We start from the raw sequence: 20,937 nt of genomic DNA, 5'->3' as shown, positions 1-20,937 counted from the left end.
CCATATTGCTGCACACTCCACTGACCACCCACCTTGTCCCCTGGCTCTGCAGAGTGACATCGGCCATATGGGTACCCTCACACCCGCATCCCAGCTCCCACCCTCCACCCCACCACCCATGCACCCCACCCTCAACCATGCTACCCCCTCCTCACCCCCAAACAGCTACCACCTGCCGGAGGGGCATCATGCGGCCTGCCCAAGGTTAACGCCCACAGTAGCCCCTACAGTGGGGCGCCACATGGGGGCATGGAGCATGCTGCTGGCAAATGCAGCACAAGGGCCAGAGGTCCCCACAGTGCCGAGCACCAATGGGCCCAGAGATGCGGGAATGAGGGAGTGATATGCTGGGACAGAGTCCACAGTGCCACCTTGTAGCACATTGGATCTGGCTGGACACGGAGGTACGCACCGTGTTAACATGTCATCCTTTCCCCTTTACGGACAATGGAAATTGGAATTCAACCAGCAATGGTGGCCTTCATCCTATTCACTGCAGCATTGGGGGTTGCATTGTGGCTGTATGAGCTGCAGCTGCTCAAGGAGGAGGAAGGTGCAGCAACGCAGCATGCCCCAGAGGAACAGGAGGCAGCCGCTGAAGATGGAGAGCCAACTGCCTAATAGACCGAGGAGGAGGAGGTGCAAAGGAGGCACCACATGAGGCCTCGGGTATTCCGGCAGTTCCTGTCTTTCAAGGACCTGCCGGAGCGGGCATGCTGTCGAAGACTCTCGCTGAGCAGGAGGACTGTATGGCATATCTGCTGGATCAGGGCGCACATGACACCAGTGGGAAATGGGGGAGGACACCCACTCCTGGTGGCCGGCAAGGTGATGACCGTCCTGAACGTCTACACCACGGGGTCCTTCCAGGCGCCAAGTGGGGACATGTCCGGGATCTCACAGAGCTTGGTGCGGAGGTGCGTCCGTGCTGTCACAGAGGTCCGATATGCCACAATTCATCGATTTTAATACCGACAGAACTTACCAGGATGCCCGGGCAGAGGGTTCACTGCCATCGCCGAGATGTTCCGGGTCCAGGGTGTGATCGACGGGTGCATGCCCCCCTACGAGCACCTGCTGATAACAGGCTGCTTTTCACAAACCGAATGGGGTACCACTCGATGACCGTGCAGCTGGTGTGTGACCATCAGGTACGCATCATGCATGTCTGTGCCAGATAACTGTGTAGTGTGCATGCCGCCTTCATCCTGGCACACTCAATGGTTCCTGGCCTCTTCGAAATCCACCCCCAGATGGGGTATTGGCTACTGGGCGACAGGGATTATTCGCTGCGGTCGTGGCTGATAATAATAATCTCTATCAGTGTCACAAGTAGGCTTACATTCACACAGACAAGGGGAGAACATGCAGACTCGGCACAGATAGTGACCCAAACCAGGAATCGAACCTGGGTCCCTGGCGCTGTGAAGCAGCAGTGCGACCATGCTGCCCCATGACATCTATCCGGAGGCCACAGTCCGATGTGGAGACCTGCTCCAACAAAGCCCATGCTGTGATTGATCTGTTCTTCGGCATCTTGAAAATGTCGTTCAGGTGCCTGGGCCGCACTGATGGGACCCTCCAGTATAGCGCTGCGAGTATTGCCTGCATTGTGGTGGCCTACTGTGTCCTCCACAATATCACGCAGCAGAGGGGCAACATGCTGGAGGAAGAGGATAAACGCCAGTGCTCGTCCGATGAGGAGCATTCGGGGGCGGGCGAGGATGGATAGGACATGGGGCCCGGACAGACACAGAAGGCCGCACAACATGTGCACCAGGGCCAACGCGCATGGGACGCTTTGATCATGTCCAAGTTTACCGACTGGGCTGTGGGAGGGGGGGGGGGGGGTGGGGGGGGGGGGGACTGGCCAGGAATACGTCACCGCCTCCCACCCCCACAGCCCTCCACCTCGCCAGCCATTCCCCCCTGCCTGCAACCCCCTCCGTGATACGTACCTGCCGCACTATGGGGTGTCGGCCCTGGGTTGGCAATAACAGCGGGTTTGGCCCAAAGGATCGAGGATGATGACAACCCACTCTGCGATGAGTCCTGGTGCTCCGCATCGTTTGACAAGGCCTGACTCCTGCCCATGGTACCACTTGCCTCTGTCCACCTGGGTGATCCCTGCATGCGAGCTGGCCATTTCATCACACGGTTTCATCGAATCCCTGGTGGTGGAGGTGTGGACGGGGTGGGCTGGGGGGAGTGGGGGTGCGACACTGGAGTGGAGAGCGCTAAGCTGACCTGCGGTCCCTGAGCCAAGCCCACCTCCAAAATCCGCCCATTCCCCCCCCCGCTCCCTCCCCCCCTCATGCCCCCTCTGCGGCCAGCCCAGACCAGCACCCCCCTCACACCCTTCTGACAGAGCACTGAGGCAGGTTGTAACAATGTGCACAGGTGTTTAATGTGAAAACATATACAGATTCATGTTCTATCCCCTGTCGCTAAACTATGCCCTGCACCCATGCCAAGTTAACTGGTGTCTACTTTTCTGTCTTTACGGGCTTTAATGCTATGTCAAGGTGGATCCCTAGATGGTACATATGGAGTGGAGGCGGCATGCTGTGATTTCTGCCCTGTGACCTTGGTCACATTTGCCGGCCGTCCTCTGGGGAGACTGGGCCTTGATGGGCCCAGCTGCAGCTCGCATGTCCCAGGTGGCCACTGTGTTCTCCCCGCTGCTCATGTGATTGGACAGGAGGTGGCGGGGGGGGGGGGGGGGGGGAGTTTGAGGTGCTGCGGTGTTCCTGCATCTCCTCTGCAGGAGTCACCGGCACAGGCCCCATCACCTCCTCCTCCCTCGGGGTGCATGATGGCCCCTGGCCCCTGGGTGCGCAAGCAGAGATATCCCCAGAGGCTTCTCCGCCATCAGACGCTGCCAATCCTGGAGACCCGGTGCCGTCTCAACCAGGGTCTGCATGCTCGTGGCCATGGAGCGCAGGGAGTAGACCATCTCCATCAGGGACTGTGCCATCTGTCTCTGGGACTGGGCAACCACCCTCTGGGTCTGTGCCACACCAGCCAGCGCCTGAGCAATGCCACCAACGCTCTCTATCATAGCCCTCTGTGACTGGGCCACGCTCAGGAGCGTCGCTACAATTCCCAGGTGGCCCTAGAACATGGTTGCCTGAACAGAGGGCCCCAGGCCTTGGACATGCTGATCCATGGCCAAAACCCTCACCTGCAAGACCTCCACCATGAACGCCACCTGTGCGGTGTTGGCACGCATGGCCGGCACTACCTCCTGCCTCTGAAAGTGGTTGGATTCCTCCACCTGAACCTGCAGGTGCTGGATGCTCGCCAACAACCCTTCATACATAGAACATACAGTGCAGAAGGAGGGCATTCGGCCCATCGAGTCTGCACCGACCCACTTAAGCCCTCACTTCCACCCTATCCCCATAACCCAATAACACCTCCTAACCTTTTTTGACACCAAGGGCAATTTAGCATGGCCAATCCACCTAGCCTGCATGTCTTTGGACTGTGGTAGGGAACCGGAGCACCCAGAGGAAACCCACACAGACACGGGGAGAGTGTGCAGACTCTGCACAGACAGCAACCCCGCGGGGAATCGAACCTGGGACCCTGGCGCTGTGAAACCACAGTGCTAGCCATGTGTGCTACCGTGCTGCCCACAGAGTCCTGGCTCTGTGACTGCAACTCCACATTCGATGGGACTGTCTATTCCAGAAGGCAGCTGGTCCCGCCCTCCGACCCTCTAGCCCCTTGGGGTACCTCGACCTGCTCTACCAGACCATGTGTGTGGTGAGCATCAGATAGTGCCCCAGGAGCTTCTTCACTAACATGCCCAACCAAGGTAAATGTCTATGGGATGGTGGAGGGTGTTGGAGACAGCTGTGACGGGAATTCAGAGCGATCCTCGGACTCGAGATCCGGGGTGTCCAGGAATGCAGGTCGATGGCTCTCGTCCCTGTCGGTGTCGTCCTCGTCGCTGGTCGGCACTTCGGAATCTGGTTGCAGCTGGGCTGCGGGAGGGGGTGATTCAGAAAACGCAGTGTTAGACAGTCCGACGCATGCAGGGGGTGGGTAGCTGGTGGCTTCAGTTGCCAGGGCACCCGGCCTTGCCAGCCGGTACGGGTGCTGGCATGCGGTGCAGGTGGGGTTTCAGCCGCGCTCCGGGTCGGGGGAGGTGGTTACTGGTGTGTGGGACGGGGGTTGGTGCCAGGGTCACAGTGCTGCCTACTCACCCTGGCCGCCCTGAGGAGGTTGTGCAGTTTCTTCCAACACTGCTGGCCAGTCCGGACAGTGTTGCTCACGGTGCTGACGACCTCTGCCACCTGCGCCCAGGCCCAGTGAGCGGCAGCGGAGGGCAGCCTTCTTCCCTGCCCGAGGTAATGGGTCGCCCGCCCCTCCTCTCCCGCGTCTAGCAGGGTCTCGAGCTCAGTGTCCATAAAATGGAGTGCTGCTCTCCTCTCTTGTTGACTGGGATGGTGTGTGTGGGGAGTGCAATGTGATATGTGGCTGCAGCTTGTCAGCCTCCTGAGTGTCAATCACGAACCCGGCGAATCCGGCACCGTTTCTCATTGGAATCGATTGTGTTCAATGTGGCGCAGGTGCTCGCCCCTCAACGGTCGTTGAATTGGTCCAGGTGAGGCGCCAGTTTTGCTGTCATAGAAATCCATGAATCCTGCCCCGACGTCAACACTTTGTCTCAGAAACATATAATTCTGCCGCCTGTGTTTTACTTTTGCGAAATAAGACGCAACTAGCAGATTTCTCGTCCCAGGGCTGAGGGCAGGCTAGCCAGTAACAGTGAGGTATGAGGCGCCAGGCAAAAGCCATGATCCAAGGTGAGCCAGCTGGTCAGCAGCCGTTGAGCAGCGAGGGGAGCAGGCAAGCGGCGACTCGACCCAACCAGGGCTGCAGAGGGCAGGCCAGCCAAGAGCAACGAAGCGAGGTGCTGAGTCAAGTCTGAAGAGCACGCGGAGACGACGAGTGAGGTAGTAGGCAGCCTTGAAGACCCCAGCGAGTGAGGGTTGTGAGATTGTGAGAATGGGAGAGTTTGAGGGGGGTGGGGGGGGGAGACTGTGAGGGGATGGGGGATGGGGTGGAAGAGTGCGAGGGTCATTCCGACAAGAGTTAAGCCTGGATTTCAGTTCATCAATTATTCATACAGTTGTATTTTTGCAAGTTAAAAAGCACTAAAGCAGTGATCAATTTTTGTATATTTCAGGCTGTGCCTTTGCGTTCTGTGGGGCGAGGGTGGGCAGTGCCAAAAGGGGTATGATGTCATGGGTGGGGGGGGGGGGGTGAATGCAGAAATGAAGGTGAACGCGGGGCGCCACAAAGTGTAAACCTGTCTCTGCTGAGTCAGACGTTTATGAGTTCAAAACCCTACCCTGAATTTCATAGAATTTACAGCGCAGAAGGAGGCCATTCGGCCCATCGAGACTGCACCAGCCCTTACAAAGAGCAACCCACTCAAGCCTATGTAGCTACCCTATCCCCGCAACCCAGCAACCCTCACTTAACATTTTTGGACACTAAGGGCAATTTAGCAGGGCCAATCCACCTAACCCGCATATCTTTGGACTGTGGGAGGAAAGCAGAACACCTGGAGGAAACCCACGCACACACGGGGAGAACATGCAGACTCCGCACAGACAGTGATCCAGCCAGGAATCGAACCTGGGAACCTGGAGCTGTGAAGCAATTGTGCTAATCACTATGCTACCGTGCTGCCCTTTGAATTTGAATACAGAATCTACACTGGTACATGAGAAGAATATGACAAAATGCTGCATTTTAAGGAATGCTAAATTTTGAATGGAGCAATAACTTAAGACCCTACCTTGACTGCAAGAGTTTGTCCAACATTCTCTCCTAAACTATTGCCTCTACAAAAAGATTATTCTGATTGCAGTTGTGTGACATTATGCAAAATTATTTCTGTGTTCATTCTCAAAAAGATATACTGGTGTATATTATGACATCCCCCCTTTTATATAAAAAAATGTGCCTGCGTGACAATAAATAGTGTATGGTGAATGTTCCTGACTACGTGTGTGCGTAATATTTACAGGACTATGTACATAAAACTAAGCTATTTACATGGGAATTTGCTTGGTGCAGAAAAAAACAGTGTGTCACACAAATAATGAGATGAACACTATATACAAACCACTTGAACGATTAAACGGAAGAACAGAACAGACCAGAGAGTCCATTAGTGCAAAGTTCACAAATCAAGTTTGAGGTGGGCGACGGATTCTGGTTGACCGCCTCAAGGGTGGTTCAGGAGCCACCAGCTGAGGAGCAGGCTGGACTACGTCAGAGTGAGGAGGATGCAGAGTAACCGGAATTCTGCATAGTCCAGGTCAGGGACAACAGGAGGGCGTGGTACCGGCGGAGGATCATGTAGCGAGCGTGGAACGAGAACGATTACGGCGCAGAATGGAACCATCCGGTAGACGAACCAGGAACGAGCGGGGAGCCACCTGCCGAAGAACCACAGCAGTTGCAGACCAGCCACCATCCGGAAGATGGATGCAGACATTGTCATCTGGAGCCAGAGCAGGGAGATCAGCTGCACAGGCGTCATGAGCCGCCTTGTGCTGTGCACGACAGTTGCATTAATTGAAGGACTGGAACGTGGTCGAGGTCTGGGGCGTGAATGGACGGCTCCGTCGTCCTCAGGGTGCGACCCATGAGCAGCTGGGCTGGCGACAGGCCAGTGGACAGTGGGACCGAGCGATAGGCCAGCAGGGCGAGGTAGAAGTCGGATCCCGCATCGGCAGCCTTGCAGCGGAGCCGTTTGACTATGTGGACGCCCTTCTCTGCTTTGCCATTGGATTGTGGGTACAGGGGACTGGATGTCACATGCACAAAGTTGTACCTCCTGGAAAAGTTGGACCATTCCTGGCTTGTCAAGCAGGGGCCATTGTCTGACATCACAGTGAATGGGATGCCGTGACGAGCAAAGCTGTCCTTACAGGCACGGATGACTGCAGACGATGTGATGTCGTGCAAACGTACCACCTCCGGGTAGTTTGAAAAATAGTCTACAATCAGAACATAGTCCCTGCCCAGCGCGTGGAACTGGTCAACGCCTACCTTAGATCAAGGGGACGTAACCAACTCATGGGGCTGTAGGGTCTCAAGTGGTTGGGCCGGCTGGAACCGCTGACAGATGGGGCAGTTGAGCACTGCATTGGTGATGTCGTCATTGATGCCGGGCCAGTCCACTGCCTCTCTGGACCGTCGGCGGCACTTCTCCACGCCAAGATGGCCCTCGTGTAGCTGTTACAAGATGAGCTGGCGCATGCTGTGCGGGATAACAATGTGGTCAGCTTCAGGAGGACACCATCGACTACTGCCAGATCGTCTCTGATGTTGCAGAGCTGCGGGCATTGGCCCTTGAGCCACCTGTCTGTTAGGTGGCGCATGACACGCTGTAGCAGGGGGTCAGCCGCAGTCTCGCGGCGAATTTGGACGAGGCATTCATCCGTGGCCGGTAGATTGGAGGCCACGAATTCCACATGGGCGTCAACCTGGCAGACGGGTCCCGCTGGGTCACACGGGGTGTTGACTGCCCTGGACAGAGCGTCGGCTATGATCAGGTCTTTGCCCGGGGTGTATACGAGCTGAAAGTCGTATCGCCGGAGATTGAGCTGAATGCGCTGGAGGCGAGGCGTCATGTCGTTCAAGTATTTTTGTATTATATTGACCAGCGGCGATGGTCGGTCTCGATGGTGAATTGGGGAACGCCAATCATGAAATTTGACGACACCGGTCAACAGGCCCAGGCACTCCTTTTCTATCTGCGCGTAGCGCTGTTCTGTGGGGGTCATGGCGCATGACGCATATGCAATGGGGGCCCATGATGAGGTCTCATCGCGTTGCAGGAGCACTGCCCCAATGCCAGATTGGCTGGCATTGGTCGAAATTTTTGTCTCTTTGGCTGGATCAAAAAAGGCCAATACCGGGGCCGTGGTAAGTTTGGTTTTAAGTTCTCTCCATTCGCGCTCGTGGGCAGGAAGCCATTAGAAGTCTGTCGTCTTCCTGACCAGGTTCCTGAGAGTTGTGGTATGAGAGGCGAGGTTAGGGATGAACTTCCCTAGGAAGTTGACCATGCTCAGAAATCGGAGGACCGCCTTCTTGTCCTCTGGCTTTTTCATGGCTGTGATAGCAGCCACCTTGTCCGCATCCGGCCGCATACCCAACTGGGAGATGTGGTCCGCTAGGAACTTGAGTTCCGTCTGGCCGAAGGAGTATTTGGCTCTGTTGAGGCGTAGGCCCTGGTCCCGTATGCGTTTGAACACGTGCTGGAGGCGACTGATATGCTCCTGCATATCACTATGTGGGGTGGTGGACCAAATGATTATGTCGTCAACATTGACGCGAACACTTTCAATGCCTTCCATCATTTGTTCCAAGATCTTGTGGAATACTTCTGATGCCGATATGATACCAAACGGCATCCTGTTGTAACAATATCTGCCAAAAGGGGTGTTAAAGGTACACAGTTTCCTGCTGGATCTGTCTAGTTGAATTTGCCAGAATCCTTTCGAGGCGTCAAGTTTGATGAAGAGCTTGGCCCGAGCCATCTCGCATGTGATCTCTTTGCACTTGGGGATTGGGTAATGCTCCCTCATTATGTTGCGATTCAGATCCTTTGGATCATTGCAGATTCTGAGCTCGCCGGAAGGCTTCTTTACGCATACCATGGAACTGACCCAGTCGGTTGGTTCCATAACTCTGGAGATCACTCCTTGGTCTTGGAGGTCCTGCAGCTGCTGCTTGAGGCGGTCCTTGAGGGGTGCTGGGACTCTGCGAGGTGCATGCACCACAGACATGGCGTTCTGTTTGAGTATGATCTTGTACGTATATGGGAGCGTGCCCATGCCTTCGAAGACGTCGCGGTGCTGGTCGATTATGTCGTTGAGTTATGCCCTGAAGTCAGCATCCTGGAAGGCAGACGTGTCATCAGGAGAGAGAGAGTGAACTCTTTGAACGAGGTTTAGCAATTTGCACGCCTGTGCGCCAAGCAGGGAGTCCTTCGAGGAGCCCACGATCTCGAAAGGAAAGATGTTTTTTTGTGACTTGTGTGTCACTTCGAGTTGGCATGAGCCGGTAGCAGGAATGATGTTGCCTTTGTAGTCCAATAGCTGGCAGGCCAATAGGAGAATGGCTGGTTTGACACAAAGTCTTTGGAAAGCAGACCATTCCATGAGATTGGCGGAGGCACCAGTGTCCAGGCGGAATTGTATTTGGGACCGGTTGACCGTCAGGGTGGCACTCCACTCATCGTCTGGATCAGTGGGGTAGCACGGTAGCATGGTGGTTAGCACAATTGCTTCACAGCTCCAGGGTCCCAGGTTTGATTCCGGCTTGGGTCACTGTCTGTGCGGAGTCTGCACATCCTCCCCGTGTGTGCGTGGGTTTCCTCCGGGTGCTCTGGTTTCCTCCCACAGTCCAAAGATGTGCAGGTTAGGTGGATTGGCCATGATAAATTGCCCTTAGTGTCCAAAATTGCCCTTAGTGTTGGGTGGGGTTACTGGGTTATGGGGATAGGGTGGAGGTGTTGACCTTGGGTAGGGTGCTCTTTCCAAGAGCCGGTGCAGACTCGATGGGCCGAATGGCCTCCTTCTGCACTGTAAATTCTATGATAATCTATGAAATGCTGTATACCGACAGCGGCTAGTGTCTTTGCTTCGGGGACAGCCTGTTTTTCGTTACGACACCGACTCGAAAAGGCGCCTTCAGGTCCTCGGTGTCACTGCTGTGTGGGAGGTCGGAATCGGACTCGGTGACCGTGGGTTGAATTGCCCGAACATTCCTGCAAGGCTGGCTGAAGCAATATGAATTGGGAGGGTGAGCTGCTCGGCAGAAGGCAGCATAGTGGCCAAGTCTGCCACATCGTAGGCATTGTCGAGATTTTGCGGGGCATTGCCGCTTTAAATGGGCGGAGCCACAGTTGCCGCACGTCGTGACGTCAGCACGTTCGCTGCGCCACCGCGCATGCGCGGTGCAGTCCTGCATGGTGCGCGCCTGCGCATTACGTTCCTCCATGTCGCCATCCCCTCGTTTGGTGCGTACAAGCGCGGGAGTCCACTAAAAACGCGCGAAATGACTGCCCTCATCCAGGCTGAGGCCCTGGAGGTGTTCAATCACTTGGACCCATTCCGCCTCGTGGGGACCTTACCGTGCCGTTTCAGCCGCTTGTATATGGGAGTACCGACTGGTGGCATTTTCATGTAGGACACAGGTCTCGATGGCGGTCGCTAGGGTGAGTTGCTTTACTTTGAGGAGCTGCTGACGTAGGGGGTCTGACTGAACACCAAAAACGATCTGGTCGCGTATCATGGAGTCGGAGGTGGGCCCGTAGCTGCAAGATTGTGCAAGGATGCGGAGGTGCGTTGAAAAGGATTGGAAAAGTTTGTCCTTACCCTGCAAACGCTGCTGGAACATGTAGCGTTCGAAACTTTCATTCACATCTATGCTGCATTGAGTGTCAAATTTGAGGAGAACCGTCTTGAACGTCGTCTTGTCTTCGTCATCTGCAAAGGTGAGAGAGTTGAAAATATGGATGGCATGGTCCCCGGCCGTGGAGAGGAGAAGAGCAATCTTTCTGGTGTCCGAGGTGCCCTTCCTGTCCATGGCTTCGAGGTAGAGCTGGAAGCGCTGTTTGAAAATCTTCCAGTTGAGACTTCCGGGTGCGGCGATGACCAGCTCAGTTGCACGTTTCGGCAGCTCCCGGTGAAACGGACTTTTGGGCTCTTGATAGGAGCCCCAACGGCAATTTTGACGGCTAAAAACACTGTGCGGTAAACCAGAAGGGAATCCCCCTGGATACGGGTGAAAAAAGGAGGAGAAAGTGGCCGGATTGCAGTGGATCCTTTAGAACAGCGGCAAGGAAGGCAAGCAAAAACCAAGATGGCGTCGGAAGGTGGCAGTTTAACATGGGGCCCTGAACAACAAGAGTTCTTGAAATGCTGTGTGGAACAGCTCAAAAAGGAAATGAAGAAAGAGCTGTTGGCCCCGATACTACAGGCGATCGAAGGGCTAAAGGAGGAACAAAAGACCCAGGAGCGGGAGCTTCGGGTCGTGAAGGCAAAGGCAGCCGAGAATGAGGATGACATACAGGGCCTGGTGGTGAAGACGGAGACGCATGAGGCACATCAGAAACGATGTGTGGAAAGGTTGGAGGCACTGGAGAACAACGCAAGGAGGAACAACCTGAGGATTCTCGGTCTTCCTGAAGGTGCGGAGGGAGCGGACGTCGGGGCATATGTGAGCACGATGCTGCACTCGTTAATGGGAGCGGAGGCCCCGGCGGGTCCGTTGGAGGTGGAGGGAGCATACCGAGTGATGGCGCGAGGACCGAGAGCAGGAGAAATTCCCAGAGCCATAGTGGTGAGATTCCTTCGTATTAAGGATAGAGAAATGGTCCTTAGATGGGCAAAGACAACTCGAAGCAGTAAATGGGAGAACGCGGTGATCCGCGTTTATCAAGACTGGAGTGCGGAGGTGGCGAGAAGGAGGGCGAGCTTTAATCGGGCCAAGGCGGTGCTTCATAAAAAGAAGATAAAATTTGGAATGCTGCAACCGGCAAGACTGTGGGTCACATATCCACGGAGGCACCACTACTTTGAGACGGCGGATGAAGCGTGGACTTTTATTGTGGAAGAAAAACTGGAATGAGCGGGTTATTAAAAAGAACGTTTGAACAAAGTGGTGGGGCGAATGTGGGGGGCGAAGAGGGGGGTTAAAAAGGGGGGAAAGAGGAGTTTTATGTACTAATCCTGCGAGGTGGTAACTTTTCTCTCTTCCACAGGTGGTGATGGGGGGAGGAGGGGAGGTGGAGGAGATGGGGCGTTGGCCATTGGGGGCGGGGCCAAGGGAGAAGCACGGGCTTGGTTCCCGCGCTATGATAATCATGGCGGGAATAGAGAAGCAGGAAGGAGGGGGCGTCGCACGGTGCGAGCCGAGGTCACGGGGGGAAGCCGAGGTCGGCCAGAGTTTGCTGACTTCTGGGAGCAACATGGGGGGAGTAATTACGCTAGCGGGGGATCTAGCGGGGGGGGGGGGGGTGGGAGGGGGGAATTACTGGGTTGCTGCTGCTGGGGAGAGGGGGGAGCTGGTATGGGAGGGGATGGGCGGGGGGGCACCGCCTGGGGGAGATACAGCTGCGTGGGAACCGGGTGAGGAGCTGGAAAAAGGGGATGGCTAATCGACAAGGGGGGGGGGTAGGAAGCCCCTCAACCCGGCTGATCACGTGGAACGTGAGAGGGCTGAACGGGCCGATAAATAGGGCACGGGTACTCGCACACCTTAAGAAACTTAAGGCAGATGTGGTTATGTTACAGGAAACGCACCTGAAACTGATAGACCAGGTTCGGCTACGCAAAGGATGGGTGGGGCAGGTGTTCCATTCGGGGCTAGATGCGAAAAACAGTGGGGTGGCTATATTAGTGGGGAAGCGGGTAATGTTCGAGGCAAAGACTATAGTGGCGGATAACGGGGGCAGATACGTGATGGTGAGTGGCAAACTACAGGGGGAGACGGTGGTTTTGGTAAACGTATATGCCCCGAACTGGGATGATGCCAATTTTATGAGGCGGATGCTAGGACGCATTCCGGACCTAGAGATGGGAAAGCTGATAATGGGGGGAGATTGTAATACGGTGTTGGAACCAGGGCTGGATAGGTCGAAGTCCAGGACTGGAAGGAGGCCGGCAGCAGCCAAGGTACTTAAAGATTTTATGGAGCAGATGGGAGGTGTAGACCCGTGGAGATTTAGCAGACCTAGGAGTAAGGAGTTCTCGTTTTTCTCCTATGTCCATAAAGTCTACTCGCGAATAGACTTTTTTGTGCTGGGCAGGGCGTTGATCCCGAAGGTGAGGGGAACGGAGTATACGGCTATAGCCATTTCGGATCACGCTCCACACTGGGTAGACTTGGAGATAGGGGAGGAAACAGGAGGGCGCCCACCCTGGAGAATGGACATGGGACTAATGGCAGATGAGAGGGTGTGTCTAAGGGTGAGGGGGTGCATTGAAAAGTACTTGGAACTCAATGATAATGGGGAGGTCCAGGTGGGAGTGGTCTGGGAGGCGCTGAAGGCGGTGGTTAGAGGGGAGCTGATATCAATAAGGGCACATAAAGGGAAGCAGGAGAGTAAGGAACGGGAGCGGTTGCTGCAAGAACTTTTGAGGGTGGACAGACAATATGCGGAAGCACCGGAGGAGGGACTGTACAGGGAAACGCAAAGGCTACATGTAGAATTTGACTTGCTGACTACGGGCACTGCAGAGGCACAATGGAGGAAGGCACAGGGTGTACAGTACGAATATGGGGAGAAGGCGAGCAGGTTGCTGGCACACCAATTGAGGAAAAGGGGAGCAGCGAGGGAAATAGGGGGAGTGAGGGATGAGGAAGGAGAGATGGAGCGGGGAGCGGAGAGAGTGAATGGAGTGTTCAAGACATTTTATAAAAAATTATATGAAGCTCAACCCCCGGATGGGAGGGAGAGAATGATGGGCTTCTTGGATCGGCTGGAATTTCCCAAGGTGGAAGAGCAGGAAAGGATGGGACTGGAAGCACAGATCGAGGTAGAAGAAGTGGTGAAAGGAATTAGGAGCATGCAGGCGGGAAAGGCCCCGGGACCGGATGGATTCCCAGTCGAATTCTATAGAAAATATGTGGACTTGCTCGCCCCGGTATTGACGAGGACCTTTAATGAGGCAAAGGAAAGGGGACAACTGCCCCCGACTATGTCTGAAGCAACGATATCGCTTCTCTTAAAGAAGGAAAAGGACCCGCTACAATGCGGGTCCTATAGACCTATTTCCCTCCTAAATGTAGATGCCAAGATCCTGGCCAAGGTAATGGCAATGAGAATAGAGGAATGTGTCCCGGGGGTGGTCCACGAGGACCAAACTGGGTTTGTGAAGGGGAGACAGCTGAACACGAATATACGGAGGCTGTTAGGGGTAATGATGATGGCCCCACCAGAGGGGGAAACGGAGATAGTAGTGGCGATGGATGCCGAGAAAGCATTTGATAGAGTGGAGTGGGATTATTTGTGGGAGGTGTTGAGGAGATTTGGTTTTGGAGAGGGGTATGTTAGATGGGTGCAGCTGTTGTATAGGGCCCCGATGGCGAGCGTGGTCACGAATGGACGGGGATCTGCATATTTTCGGCTCCATAGAGGGACAAGGCAGGGATGCCCTCTGTCCCCATTATTGTTTGCACTGGCGATTGAGCCCCTGGCGATAGCGTTGAGGGGTTCCAAGAAGTGGAGGGGAGTACTTAGAGGATGAGAAGAACACCGGGTATCTTTGTATGCGGACAATTTGCTACTATACGTGGCAGACCCGGCGGAGGGGATGCCAGAAATAATGCGGATACTTGGGGAGTTTGGGGATTTTTCAGGGTATAAATTGAACATGGGGAAAAGTGAGTTGTTTGTGGTGCATCCAGGGGAGCAGAGTAGAGAAATAGAGGACCTACCGTTGAGGAAGGTAACAAGGGACTTTCGTTACCTGGGGATCCAGATAGCCAAGAATTGGGGCACATTGCATAGGTTAAATTTAACGCTGTTGGTGGAACAAATGGAGGAGGATTTCAAGAGATGGGATATGGTATCCCTGTCACTGGCAGGGAGGGTGCAGGCGGTTAAGATGGTGGTCCTCCCGAGATTCCTCTTTGTGTTTCAGTGCCTCCCGGTGGTGATCACGAAGGCTTTTTTTAAAAGGATTGAAAAGAGCATCATGGGTTTTGTGTGGGCCGGGAAGACCCCGAGAGTGAGGAAGGGATTCTTACAGCGTAGCAGGGATAGGGGGGGGGCTGGCACTACCGAGCCTAAGTGAGTATTATTGGGCCGCTAATATTTCAATGGTGAGTAAGTGGATGGGAGAGGAGGAGGGAGCGGCGTGGAAGAGATTAGAGAGGGCGTCCTGTAGGGGGACTAGCCTACAGGCTATGGTGACAGCCCCATTGCCGTTCTCACCGAGGAACTACACCACAAGCCCGGTGGTGGTGGCTACACTGAAGATTTGGGGACAGTGGAGACGGCATAGGGGAAAGACTGGAGCCTTGGGGGGGTCCCCGATAAGAAACAACCATAGGTTTGCCCCGGGGGGAATGGATGGGGGATATGGAATGTGGCAAAGAGCAGGAATAACGCAACTGAAAGATCTGTTTGTGGATGGGAAGTTTGCGAGTCTGGGAGCGCTGACCGAGAAATATGGGTTGCCCCAAGGGAATGCATTCAGGTATATGCAACTGAGGGCTTTTGCGAGGCAACAGGTGAGGGAATTCCCGCAGCTCCCGACACAAGAGGTGCAGGACAGAGTGATCTCAAAGACATGGGTGGGGGATGGTAAGGTGTCAGATATATATAGGGAAATGAGGGACGAAGGGGAGACTATGGTAGATGAACTAAAAGGGAAATGGGAAGAAGAGCTGGGGGAGGAGATCGAGGAGGGGCTGTGGGCAGATGCCCTAAGCAGGGTAAACCCGTCGTCCTCGTGTGCCAGGCTAAGCCTGATTCAGTTTAAGGTATTACACAGGGCGCATATGACTGGAGCACGGCTCAGTAAATTTTTTGGGGTGGAGGATAGGTGTGCGAGGTGCTCGAGAAGCCCAGCGAATCATACCCATATGTTTTGGTCATGCCCGGCACTACAGGGGTTTTGGATGGGGGTGACAAAGGTGCTTTCAAAAGTAGTGGGGGTCCGGGTCGAACCAAGCTGGGGGTTGGCTATATTTGGGGTTGCACAAGAGCCGGGAGTGCAGGAGGCGAGAGAGGCCGATGTTTTGGCCTTTGCGTCCCTAGTAGCCCGGCACAGGATATTGTTAATGTGGAAAGAAGCCAAGCCCCCGGGGGTGGAGACCTGGATAAATGACATGGCAGGGTTTATAAAGCTAGAGCGGATTAAGTTCATTCTAAGGGGGTCGGCTCAAGGGTTCACCAGGCGGTGGCAACCGTTCGTCGAATACCTCGCAGAAAGATAGATGGAATGGAAAAAAGAAGGCAGCAGCAGCAGCCCAGGATTGGGGGGGGGGGGTTGGGTGGTGGGGGGGGGGGGAGGGGGGGGGAGGAGGAACCAGAAGGACTCTCAGGGTTGTTAATATATACTGTATAATATGTATAGGTCGTTGCGACAGATAATTATATATTGGACTGTTAAATTATATTTTTGGAGCGTGTTACTTGTGATAAGGCAGTTGCCAATTAGGGTTAGTTTTCATTTTTGTTATTTATTATTTATTCATTTTTGTTTATAAAATAGGTCATTGTTATTTGTGTTGTTATAATATTGTGTAAAGGATGCACAATGTACTGTGTTGGTTGACCAAAAATTTTCAATAAAATATTTATTAAAAAAAAAAGAAAATCTTCCAGTTGGCCCCGAGGTTGCCGGCGATGCGGAGCGGCGGCGACGGGCTGATGTTGTCCATGTTGCAAAATGACGGAATGCTGGCGGAAGGCAGATCACTTGCAGGTAGGTCTAAGAAGTGCTAGTATGCAACCAAACCTGGTATCATGATGTGTTGGGTGTTCTGGATCACAAACAGGTCACCAACACTTGAAGTAGTGCAACACTATTTTATTATAAGGTTAACTATTTAAACATACTTGAACTGTGGGTAAATACGATACCAGCTTTAACTAAAGACCTTTGCCTTGTCCTAACCAGTTGATGCACTCAGCACATGGTGAATGTCTGTGTTGCAGGTTGTGAGCTCTGTGCTCCTAGCTAGCTGCTACCGAATGAGCGGGAACTCTGATGTCCCCTGTCTTTATAGTGCGTGTGCTCTCACTGGTGATTGGCTGCGGTGTTGTGTATGTTGATTGGTCCCACTGTGTGTCCGCACCATGATATACTGGTGTATATTATGACAGATTTGTTTTCAGAAAGCTGCTCAGACGTGCAAATGCAAACGAAATGACTCTAAATTTAATCAGAGATAAGTCAAAGTGTTTGATATAGAATGCAAATCTGACAAAAAACTGCAGCATGTTCTGGTATTTGTTGCCTTACTGAGCAGGTTATAAACTAACCTCTGCTGGAAATGTGCCCCGAGGAGGTCAAGTGAGGACAGGACAAATCACCCAAACCCCATGATTGAATAGTTCATTAATACCCTTCTCAAGTAAATAATGGTAACTAAAGCCAAGACAATGGAAAGCCTTTAGAACTCCAATCTTGTGTGAATATATTAAGTTGTGAACTATCCTGAGCTATTATCCCTAATTGAAAGCACTTGACTCACGTTTGACTGTGAGGTCAATGATCCTCCCCCCCCCCCCCCCCCTCCCAATTTCCTTCTTTTCCTATTTTCCTATCTAAACTAACACCTGAGGGTGTACAAGCAATTTCATATGGCACAGAATGCACATTAGAGTTTTAATGCATTACTTTAGTATCAATTGTTTTATGGGCTCATCAGTTCATGCCTTTTGCCTGTGCTCAAGGGCTAGAAGAAAAGTGATTCAGAAATGTATGCATAGCCCACCCACTGAGTTGTCAGACAGATGGGTTTGTGCCTGTTTTCCCACATTTTTGAAAACTGAGGACTGATTTGTCTGTAGACTCTGTACAATGTTCTCTTTTACATTTGGAAGGCTTCACCTTTTGGTATGGGAGGTGGGATTTCCAAATGTACCTCAATATTTGGCTCTGGCTTAACAGACTAAAATATTAGTGTAAATGTCTTAGCACAATACTGAATCCAGGAGCAAGTCCAACCTGGTCTACAATAGTATCTTTTGGCAGACTGTGGGGTAATTTCCATCTTTGTACCCAAATGTGGAGCCTGGCCTTCCCCGAGCCTGTATTGAAAACTTGTGTGCACTGCCATTCTTTTGAAATAATCGTGTGCAAATTATGCACAGTGCATCGTAAATTTTCAAGTTTGTGAATTCAGAGGCTAAGGGGAACTATCAGGAAATTCAAAGTCGGAAAGTTACTCCAGTGCCAAGCTGTGCCAGGGGGCAGTGCCATGGGGAATTGCAGGGCATTGCACGGTATTGTCCCTCTCCCCTGGGAGCGATGCTTACCTTTGCGGCCCCGGGGGGAGCCCCTCGACTAATTCTCGATTTCTAAACCTGTTGTAAACCTCGCCGATGTGACGTTCAGTGAGAGGGGATCATGTGGTGGGGGGACTTATTAATTATATGTAAATGTATTAAAATGTATTCAGATGAGGTTCTCGCCTGTTGTGGGTGTGAACCTCATTACATCACTTACAAAGGACACTGGGAAGACATTTCAGAACCGGCATGATCTTCAGCTCCAGGGAAGATTGTCACAGCTGTATCACCCACTGTTGTATCAGTGACTGAAAAGGCACTGAAGATCTGAGATATCAATGAACTTGGATGACAAAGGAGAGAAAAAGACTGACTTCCTGTCAGGCTGTCAGGAAAAGAAGAAGAGATGATTTCCTAATGATATTTCTGGAGGACCGTTTACTTTCTGTAGTCAGGAATAAGAGAGCCTCACTTCACTTTATACAAGGTTGCTCCACCATGGAAAATGGGAAGAATTGCTGGGAATATGGTGACAACATAGCATTATCTTTCATAATGAGAGAAATTAGCTGTAGACAAGCAACTCTGGGACAATATTGCTCAACAGGACTGGGCAGCTTCAGAAGTGCTGAAGATTCAGTCACAGCTTCTGTGCTGACCTCCACTCTGAAGGGCGGAGGACTTTCAACTGGGACTGAGATATAGGTGCCAATTGACTTTCACCTTCTCTTTAGCAGTGATACCAGCTCTTTAGCAGTGGACTCTAATGGTGAAGCAGGCAAATCATTCTCTCTGGAAGACTCTTCAGGGGCAACAGGAGACAAAGTGGGCAATGCATTGGTAGATTCAGTCAAACTAAGATTTGAGTACTGCTCAACCACTAAAAGCACAGCTGATTCTTCTAAAAAAATCAGCAGAGACTTCAATAAGCTCATCCATCAATGGGAAAAATCATTCCCAAGGACCTCAACCAACAAGAGATCACCCCTACTGCAAGGGCTCTTCCTCATCACTTTCGAGGAAGAACAAATTCAGATCTATCAGGCCTTAATAGGGATGGTAACCATCGTCTGCAATTCCTTTTGTATCCATCACTTCAGGCCTTACTTCACGAAGAACTGAGAGATTCGTAACATTCTTCTCTATTCTTAGCCTAGTTGATGGTGCCTCTGTGAAAGGAAGATGTTGACTTCCTCAGCTTCTAAAGGCTGATTTGCCACTGCTTCTAAATAAAAGGTTGAAGATTGGTGTATGAAAGACAGTGAGTCGTTTAAGTGATGAGAATTATCTTTTTTTTCCAGGGTTCCTAGAGGCATGCCAATATCGCCACTTAGTAAGGATGTCTATTGACTGTGAAAAAAATAAAGAGAATCAACAATCTGTCACCTTTTGTCGCTAAAAGGAATAATAATCCTGCCTTTGATTTGAATGTCTATTCTGTCTGGATCTTGTCAATTGATGTCTGATGGGTGAAGGTTTATTGGCTAAAGCCAATCGAGGTCATCTGCTAATATGTTAACAGCAGCTCCAGTATCAATTTTAAAACTTGAACTTGGACTATTACTGACCAGTAGTCTAGATTAAGACTATTTACTTCCCTGAGGAATTCTATAGTTTCATCTTATTTTTTGACTTTCCATTCCTTGCAAGGAATGTGTTTCACAGATACTTTCTGGTCTTAAATTAAAATTTCTGGGTTTGCAGAAATGCTTGAAATGTCCAGTTTTGCCATGTTGGAAACCGGACAGTCTATGCTGAGTTTTCAGGCCACAATGCAAGCAATTCAAAATGGCTGCTGGTGTAGATTTTCCTACCCATTCGTTTGGCTTGGTGGCTTTTATTATGGGAGGGGCCACTGCTCATGGGCCTACCCAATCCATAGAGTCACGTGAAGCCTTGGAGTCTCCCCAAATGATGGCCCAATTTGGTGCTCAGAGTTCGAGTTGCAGTGTGCACTGAACCACCTGCTCGATAACGGGGTTCAATGGTGGATTTAAAATCTATCAGAATGGACTTCAAATCTGTGCTGGATTCCTGCTCAGGCTTCCTTAAGAGAACATCATCTGCTCTGGGCCTATTGTATAAAGAAAATGACAATCTTGAAACTTTGGCAAATTTTGCCGAAGACCTGACGCTGTAGTACCAGAGAAAATGACATTTGCCTAACTCCTGGTGCTAGGCTCTCTGCTGGCCCTCCAGGCAGTCAAACAGGCAGGGAAGGGCAGGGGCTGCTCAACAGGTACAATATTCATTAGCTCTCTCCAGAGTCCCTCCTTCTTCAGCTAAAAGTTTTTAAGCTGCTTTCAGAGGCTCTTCGCTCTGCAATTCCTTCGATAGCACCAATGTGTTTTAAACATCAAGGCCTTCACGACTGCCAGCATGTTCTGAGATGGGTCTTTCTGTCTAAAAATCTAGGCGAGGGACTTGATTCTGAGAGAAACTGTCAACATACTCTTGTATCTGCCTAACACTTTTTTTTATTAGTATTACTTTTATAAACAGACTATAATATAGGCATGTTGCTCCTAGGCACAATTCCAATCTCTCTCTCAAGAGGCTGATGTCAGTGGTATATCATCACCTACATCATAAATTAGTGTATCCCATCTGTCAACCCATTAAACTACAGTTCCACCACCTCCAGCAGCCAGAATGCAACTCCTGTTTACGGACTTCAGGCTAGCTTTAACTTATGCTAGCCATGCACATGCCCAAGCCCCCTGCAGAGAGCGTAGCTAGTTAGCGGTGCAGTTTGGGTTGGGTTGCATGCTGCGATGATGTGCTGTCTGCATTAACTCGATCGAACATGGGGTAACTGCGCATTGCTGCATCCGAAAACCAGCACTGCTGAATTTGTAGCCACTTAACTTTAATACCGCAAACTGGTGTAGGACCGCTTAAGAAATATTGAAGTCAGAAGATGAAAG

General features: G+C 52.0%; 1 protein-coding gene across 2 annotated transcripts in view; it reads left to right on the top strand.

Moving 5' to 3' along the window:
- Positions 1–20,937, top strand: part of LOC140393868 (uncharacterized) — a 191,829-nt gene that overhangs the window by 38,315 nt on the left and 132,577 nt on the right. The window lies entirely within an intron of this gene.

Source organism: Scyliorhinus torazame, chromosome 17 (assembly GCF_047496885.1).
Source record: "Scyliorhinus torazame isolate Kashiwa2021f chromosome 17, sScyTor2.1, whole genome shotgun sequence".
NCBI lineage: Eukaryota > Metazoa > Chordata > Chondrichthyes > Carcharhiniformes > Scyliorhinidae > Scyliorhinus > Scyliorhinus torazame.
The sequence above is the reverse complement of the archived record's forward strand: the minus strand, read 5'-3'. Positions and strand labels throughout refer to the sequence as shown.